The sequence below is a fragment of the Otolemur garnettii genome, unplaced genomic scaffold, assembly GCF_000181295.1.
Source record: "Otolemur garnettii isolate 467f Iridium unplaced genomic scaffold, OtoGar3 scaffold00032, whole genome shotgun sequence".
Lineage (NCBI taxonomy): Eukaryota > Metazoa > Chordata > Mammalia > Primates > Galagidae > Otolemur > Otolemur garnettii.
In genome coordinates, this window is record NW_003852427.1 from 4,422,474 (window position 1) to 4,431,039 (window position 8,566).

The window sequence follows — 8,566 nt, forward strand, 5'->3', positions numbered from 1 at the left end:
ATGTCCCTATTCCTGTCCTTATCACACTTGTCACCTCTTATCAGCGGTGTCTGTGACTGCTGCGCAGATGATCATGGCTGAGGAAGGGGCCCAGGCTGTCTGTCTGTTTCTCACCCTGCCCTGCGTGCCTTGTCCTGTGGGTACTGAGTAAATGTGAGTTCCTAGGTTGATGGGGACACACACATCAGGGAGGGCAGGAGAGGGGTTACTGTAGCCTGGTGCTACAGGCTGAGCTCTGGGCCCTCCCAGGTCCTTAGTTGTTGGACCAGGGCCAAACAGACTCCTGGCCAGGAGCCCCACACCCGCAATCAGCCTGTGGAAAGTGCCCTTGGGGATGACACTTTTCCTCTAGGGAAGGGTGGGGTGCCGTTAGTCTGCCAAAGTTCTTCCCTTAATTGAAGGGCTGGCATCTCAGGAGAGCAGCTGGGGCTTCACCTTCATCTCTATTTCCTTCCAAAACTGAGCCTGCCTGCTGCACAGGGGCCCTCACTCCAGGCTGTGGGGTCTCCTCCCTGCCAGGACAGAACCTTTGTGAGGCTCAGAACTCCCTGCCAGCTCACATGTCCATGCTTACAGCCTCCAGATCCGAGGAGGTCATTACACCCATGGAACCAGACACCTCTCCAACCTGACGGCTGCCCTTGAGCCCAAATAGCCACCTCACTCCTCACTGGTGGCAGAAGGAAGCTGTCCTGGCTGCCTGGAGGCAGAAGCAGTGCTCTACCCTGCCTGCCCAGGGAGCCCCCACCAGGCTTCATTGCATGCATTGGAATTCCTGTTAATATTTTGTGATAAAAGTATTTTTGAAAATGATCTTGTACCACTCTCTTTTTGTAAATGGGGAACTAAGGTCCAGAGAGGGGGAACCCCAGTGCCTAGCACGTAGTAGGCACTTTGGGGCTTAGGTGCCAGTCCCTGGACATCCTGGAGTGGACCAGGCCTGGACAGCTCACTCAGGGAGCAACTTAGCCAGTTCCCCAGGGTCTGGATTTCCTCAGCTGTGAGGTACATGGGCTACATCAGTGGTTCTTAATTCAGCTTTGAATCAAAACCATGGATGAAGATGTCTTTGAAACAAAAAGGCAAGGCCCAAGGCCAGACATATTGAGTCAAAATCAGTGGGAGTGAGGCTCCAAGTGTGTTGCTTGGGAAAGTCCCACCAGCAGGATCTAGTGAGTGACAGTCACTGGGACACACATGCTGGATCTGACCAATTGTGAAGAGGCCCCTGTGTGAAGGATTAGAAGCAGCAAAGCAATCAGACAAATCCCTTAATCGCAGGAGCTGCCCGCACAAGGTAGAAAGAGCGATAAGAGCCACAGTGCAGGCTGGCAAGGCAGCACCAAATGGTGATGGGATGGGATTGGTCAACGTCTAGTCTTTTTCCAAGTGTGCATCAGAGCACACTTGAGCCCAGATGATTCATTCACTGATCCAGGTCTGACTCAGGAAAGGAGCAATCGGATCTCAGATGCATTGCCAGATTCTCCTCCTCTGACCATTCCCTAAAGACTACAAACCCCCAAAGTCTCTAGGATCTCCTCTCTGGACACACATCTCTCTTGCACATATTCCCAGGCAATCCCACTGGCCTGAAGGATGATGGCACTCAAATCTCAGGTCCTTATCCAGAATGTTCCTAAGATCTTTACACTCAGGTCCATCCTACTATCTGCTGGGACTGTCCACACAGACACTTTCAGACCCCTCAGACTCATTTCCCACTAGGACTCCCTATCTTCCCACACAAGCCTGTCCTATTTCTCCTTCATTCTGTGTCACCTCTACTCAGTTTCTGAAGCCAGAAACCAGGAATCCCCCTGGATGCCCCCTCTCCCTCACCCCCTGGCATTCACCCATCACTGGGCCCTGTGGTCTCTTCTTGGTGTCTCCCACATTTGACTCTACCTTCCTCCCTCAGTGTGTGCCCTGGCTCAGGCCTGTCCCATCTCTCCCCTGGATTATTGCAACAGTCTCTCCCAGGCCTCCCCTCTGCCCTCTTCAAATCTTCTACCGCATCAACCCAGGGAGAGCCTCCTTAGGCACAAACGTGAGCAGGTCACACCCAAATTGATACCTGTCACTGGCTCCATGCTTCCTACAAGGCATGACACCAAGGTGAAAATATGATTAGCCCCAGTACCCATACCCTGCTGGGGCTAATCATATTTTGCAAAGATGGCCACACCAATTCCTCCCATACACCATACACACAAACCTCTTACAATGTGACAGCAATACCCCATCTAGAGGTGGGTCTGAGTTCTCTTTCTCCAAATTTGGGCCAGTCTTAGTTGCTTGCTTCTAACGAGGAGAATGAAGCAGAAGTAAAGTGATGTGACTTCGGAGGCTAGCTCCTAAATGCAGATACAGAATCTGCCTGGCTATTTCCTTCTCGAGACCCTGAGAAGCCAGACCTTGCATTGCAAGGAAACCCAGTCTTCTCTCTCATGGGGAGGCCAAATGTTGGTGTTCAGCAGCCACCTAAGCTAACATTTCAGCCCTTAACCAGTGTCAGCTGCCAGTCGATATGTTGCTGAGCAAGTCTCCAGAGGATTCCAGTCCCAGGCTGTGGTGCCAAGCAGAGCAGAATTGAGCTTCCTCCGACAAACCCTAGATAGGTGGCACATCTATCAGCAACTCAATGTGCTCGTCATTTTAAGCCTGAGTTTTGGGCTGCTTGGGTTTGCAGCATTAGATAGCTGCAACAGACGTGGCCATTCAAATGCCATCAAGATCATACCCGAAGAGTCCCCCAGGGCACACATACCACGCCCTTGCCTTCTTTGTCTTGATAACTCCCTCTGTCCTTCAAAAGTACCCTTGCCCAGAACAAGGCTCAATTGTGTACCTAGTTCAAGGTCAATTCCAAAAATCCCAGCATCCTGTGCTGGCTTCTCACAGAGCTAGACATACTGCAGTGGGGCAAGAGTAGCATCCAGCCAAGGAGTAAAGGTTGGATGGAGGCCAGGCTGGGGCAAAGCACATCTGGGCAGGGACGGGACCAGGGGCTCCTGAATTGACAGGGCTATCACTGATGTGGAGTAGAAGAACAGAGGAGCTACGTTTGTAGCCCAAGGGCCGGGAAGGGGGCAAAGCTGTGGGTGGAGGCAGGGGCCCAGGACAGGGAGGACAGTTTTAGAGCACTTGAGTTTCTGAGCATTAAGCTCAGGAAAGACCAGTCTTTCTCTAGCCAAGTTAGTAATGAATGAATAGGAGCGACTAATCGCTGCCTCCCCAGCTGTCTCCTGAGAGGAAGATGGGGAAAGTGGAGAAAGAATCTGTTTCAGACCTTCTCCTGACAGATTTACCTTTAAGTAGGAAGTCCCTTGTTTTCTCCTTCCAGCTACGAGGTGGGAGACTCCAGCCCCTGCCTGCTGGCTCCTTCCCTGCCCCCACTTCTCACAAAGCCATCCTCACTGCCAGGTGTCGGCTCATGTGGCCCTCTCAGGTCTGGGCTCAAGTGATCCTCCTGCCTCAACCTCCCAAGTAGCTGGGACTATAAGCACATACCACCACACCTAGCTAATTTTTCTTTTTTAAAGAAATGGGGTCTTGCTATGTTGCTCAGGCTGATCTCAAGGTTCTGGGCTCAAGGGATCCTCCTACCTTGGCTTCTTAAAGTGCTAGGATTTAATGAGCCACTACTACACCTGGCTTCATTAAAGTACTCTAACTGATAAATTCATGTTCCAGAATAAAGATTCATCAGAGTGGTCATTCTTTTCTTTTAAGACAGTGTCTCACTTTGTCACCCTTGGTAGAGTGCTGTAGCATCACAGCTCACAGCAACCTACAGCTCTTGGGCTTAGGCGATTCTCTTGCCTCAGCCTCCCGAATAGCTGGGACTACAAGCACCACCATAATGCCCAGCTATTTCCTGTTGCCGTTTGGCCGGTGCCAGGTTCGAACCTGCCACCCTCGGTCTAGGAGGCCGACGCCCTACTCCCTGAGCCACAGGTGCTGCCCAGAGTAGCCATTCTTGAATGCTGCAGATGTGTTCCCATGATCTGTCTTCAATCATTTATAAATTTTCCCTTGCGCGTTGCTTTCCATTAGCCTGAGAGCCATACAATTCATAAGGCACAAAACAGCATTTGTCAGTTCAGCTGCCCCTAGGACATGACTCAAGTCTAAACAAGTTTTGGATATTTCTAAACCCAAACTGAAATATGTGCAGTTATGTAGGAAGTATGGTAGAAACAGTCTCCTTTCTTCATGGTGGTATTTACACAGGCATTTACATTTGTCAAAACTTAGCAAACCCCGGAAGTCTGCATTTTACTATGTGTAGACCATACCTCAATAAAGTTGGTTAAAGAAAAAATCCACTTGAAAGAAGATTTGCAACCATAAAGGTATTCAAAACAATGGTCTGAAGCTTTGAAGGGAATTCCACAAACCGTTCTTTGTTTTTGTTTGTTTTTTTAATAATGCGCATCGGCAATGTCATTGGAATAGTGTGTTTGTTCAAGGCGCCTGCTTTGAAAGGTTCAAAACCCATATAAATAGCTAGGTTTGTGTGTGCACACTAATGTAAACATTGAGGTGTACAAGAGGGTGTGTGTGTGTGTGTGTGTGTGTGTGTGTGTGAAGGTTAACAGGAGGCACCTTACAGGAGGAAGCTGGCAGAGAAACAGCATTGAGGGGGGCAGCATTCTTGCAGGGGCGGTGGGCAGGAGGCACTCAGACTTCTAAATGCAAAAGCCAAGCTCACAGCCCTGGTCTTTCTTCAACCCCAACAAACACAAAGAGGAAGGGACCAAAAAAATCGGAGTGGCCGCAAAGATCTTCTTTCTAATAAAGAGGAAACTTTCAACCCCCTGTGCCAAAGAACTAAGAAAGGCTGAAAAGCTGCTGAGATGCCAGATTGAAGGCCCAGAGGCAGCGTCCAGGCCCATGCCAGGCCTCAGCGCTCTGACTAAGAAGGCCAAAATGGCTAAGCCATAAACCAGGAGGGAAACTCTCACAGCCCCAGGTGAAGGACAAAGGCCCAGAGGATAGTTTCATTTGTCCCACAGGTTCACAGCTCTCTTTTCCAAATCGAACATCAGAGGCATCTACCTATAGTTAAAGGACTATCAGGCGGAAGTTTCGAAACGTGACCCCACAAGGTTCTTACTTGTTAAAGTGTGACTCTGCTGTTGACCAACTCTGACTTTGTCCACACAAATCCTGGGGAAGGTAAAACTCTAGAAAATTCCCCTGATCCTTTATGTCCACTAGAATGTAACTTCTCTGAGGCAGTTCAGCAGGCAGGAAGTGGGGCTGGCCTGAGACACTCAGCTGGCGAGCCCCCTACTCCCAGTGTCCCTGAACAGCAACCATCTGCTTTCCCAAATGGGGCTCTGACAAGTCAATCAAAACAGAATAACTCTTCCAAAGGAAGGAAGGAAGGAGGCAGGGAGGGACAGAGGAAAGGAGGAAAAGGGACAGGAGGAAAGGGCGCAGGGAGAGAACAGGGGATGCTGAGGGCCCCTCTGCAGTGCTTCTGTCCTCAAATGGTCACCTCTGGCCTCAGAGGACGTTCTGTTCCTCCTGTCTCTAGGCTGAGCTGACTGCACCCCGGGCAGGTGGGAACACCTCTGAGACCAGCATACCTCTTGGGAAGAACCAGGACCGCACAACTGCACTGACAACCCAACTGAAAGTGAGCAACACCCGGCAGGCCCTCAGGAGCTGCAGTGGCAGTCAGCCGGAATTCTACCCATGGAATTAAAATCCATTTACACTGCTTTTCACTTTTTAATTTTTTTCCCTTCATTTTGAATTAACGCAATGCATCCTTATGTTTAAAAAAAAATTGAGTAGTCTGGAAGGGTTAGAATGGTAAAGCCCAGCCCCAGCTCTCCACGTCTGGCTGGTCTTTAGTTTTTCTGTTGATCATAGCCACACTTCTCAAAACGGTATGTTGGTTCTACAATCTCTTGACTTATCACTTCAGGGTACATGCTATTAGGGAGGAGGATTTAGGGTACTTATACTTAGATCTCCCTTTCTCCCTACTCCTCCTGATTCTTAATAGTTCTATCATTATTATTTTATTTATTTATTTTTATTTTTGAGACAGACTCTCCCTCTGTTATCCTGGGTACAGTGCAGTGCCATCATCATAGCTCACAGCAACCTCAAACTCTTGGGCTCAGCGATCCTCTCGCCTCAGCCTCCTGAGTAGCTGGGACTACAGGCGCCCACCACAATACCCAACTAGTTTTTCTATTTGTAGTAGAGATGGGGGTCTTGCTCTGGCTCAGGCTGGTCTCAAAGTCACCTGCCTCAGCCTTCCTGAGTGGACCCACTCTGCCTGGCCAGGGTTTTTATTCTTACTGGATCACTTCACTTCGTGGCAGGTGCTTTGGGAGCCAGTGAAGCGGAGTGTCCTTCCTGGGCATAAACACCCACCATGCTCACTCAAGTTTCCTTACTTCATGCTGAGAAGGCTGCTTGTGCTTTCCCTGGGGCCCAGGGCTGTTCTGCAGGAGCCCCTCAGGGTTCAGGCTCCTCCTTCTGCAGCCTGTAATTCTAGATCTGTGGTCCCTCCAGGGCCAGGCCAGGCGGGGGCTCCCTGCCACTGCAGGCCCCAGGCAGGCGGTCAAGGGGCTGCCTTCCTGCACCAACACTTCTAAATCCTCCACCAACAGTTCCCCACCGCTGTGCAGCCCACTGACGTTGCTGAAATCCTTCATCCACTCATCGTCTGTGTTCTGGTTTTCCCTGTTCCTGGTTTTCATCATTTTTTATTCATTACTTTCACTATGAAGGAGGTGTGAGAGAGGAGGGGAGGCAAAGGTTTGCTCAGTCTGCGTCTGGAGTTATAAACCCAGTCCATTTCCTGATGCTGAGCCCAGCAGACAAATCACGCTGTCCTCATTTTTTCAATGGAAAAAAAAGACTCCGAGAAATGTATTCTTGTCAGCCAAGTTGTCAAACCTAACAGTGTAACCAGGTCCTTCCTCTCCCCGCTACATTTACGTGTCCTGTGACCTCATGTATTTGACCCGCGTCTTCCCTAGTGGTTTTATGTCTCCCACAGAAGCCATGTGGTGTCAGCCCATCTCCACTTAACACTTCCCTTTCTTAGAGTCTCCATTCTCACAGCTCATTCTGGGTCCTGCCTGGCAGGTCACCAATGGGTAAAACTTGGGAGGGAAGGCTCAGGGTTCAGGAGTCCCTAGTACAATGGGGACAAAGAACTCTGCAGGGTGAATCCTGCCTGGCTGCTTCCCTGTGTCAGAGATGTAGCCATTTAAAGAGGGAATAGGGAACCTGGGTTGGCTCCTCAGAGCTGGATGGAACAGTGGGCTCCCTCTCCCTGGCCCCTCAGAGGACAGAGGAAGCAAAGCCGAGAAGCAGATGCCTCCTGCGATGGAAGGATGGAAGGCCTCCTCCAGCCACCCCGCCCATCCCTCCTATACCTCCCGCAGAGCGTGGCTAAGCCCCAACAGGGAAAGTCTCTTTCAAGAAGTGATTCAGGAAATCAAATATGTTTCCAGGCAGGAAGAATGCCTGCTTGAGATAAAGCTCAGAGATTCAAAACACTCAGCCTAGTGCCAAAGTTGGTGGTATTCATAGTAGCAATGATAAAAGGTACCGTCAGTGTTATTGGTGTTGTTATGAACTAGAAAAGGCCTTTGAAGCTCAAGGTGGACTTTCTTCCCACCTTTCACACTGCCTGGGGGACCCTGGTCAAGGCATCTGTCCGAGCTAAGTCCTAGCTAAATCGGACTGGACCAGGATTTCCCAACCACCTTTTAGCTTAGTACACACAGCTTAGACAGAATTCTCATTTGGAGGCTGCCACATAAGGTACAATTAAAATGAACACTGGAAGTCCCAATTTGCGTGATTTCATGGTGTTTGTTGCTATTTTGTATTCTGTGGTATTATGAGCTAATTAAAGGCCTTTGGTATGACAGGATCCCGGGGACCCTTGAACATATAAATCTCAGAACAATCCGAAAAAGAAAGGGTAGATTTCCACAGCAGTGCTCTTGTTTGAAGGAAGACAGGGCACAAACAGGGGGGTGGATAAGCTTTCTACCTCCTAATAACACCAGCAATGCCAAGCTGCCATGTGTTGCTTTGTTTCCTTCCTGGGGTGCCCTGTTGGAAGCTCAGCAAAAGGGTGGGGAGGGCCAGGCATGGCTGCAGGGAAGAGCTGAAAGAGCGAAGGGCCAGCCATTGCCCAAGGCGGCGGGATGAAACAGAAGCAGGGAGGTGGACTTGCCAGATCAGCCGGAGGCTGGTGTTCAAGGTTTCCCAGAAAAACAAACACTTAGAAACCAAATGATCACTGATGTTTCTGTAAATATGCATCCAAATTCTTCTTCAGAAGCTATCTCTTTTGTTAAGCCAGAAAAGTTTTCTTTCAGTGAACAAGTGCTAGCTTGTCTTTTGGGGAAGTTGACAGGGTAGTCATTTGTTAGGCTGCAATAAGGCACCAGTAGGGAATCTGCTTTGAATGCAGGAAAAGGACATTGGACCATATTAACATGGAAACTTTGCTATTCTATATTCTTCCTATTCTTTGTTCTAATAATAAGATGGATGTGGATTTTTTTTTTTT

The 8,566-nt window shown here is 49.5% G+C and overlaps 1 protein-coding gene across 1 annotated transcript in view; it reads right to left on the reverse strand.

The window, feature by feature from the left end:
- Positions 1–8,566, reverse strand: part of SLCO2A1 (solute carrier organic anion transporter family member 2A1) — a 78,655-nt gene that overhangs the window by 44,866 nt on the left and 25,223 nt on the right. The gene's annotated exons all lie outside the window — the stretch shown is intronic.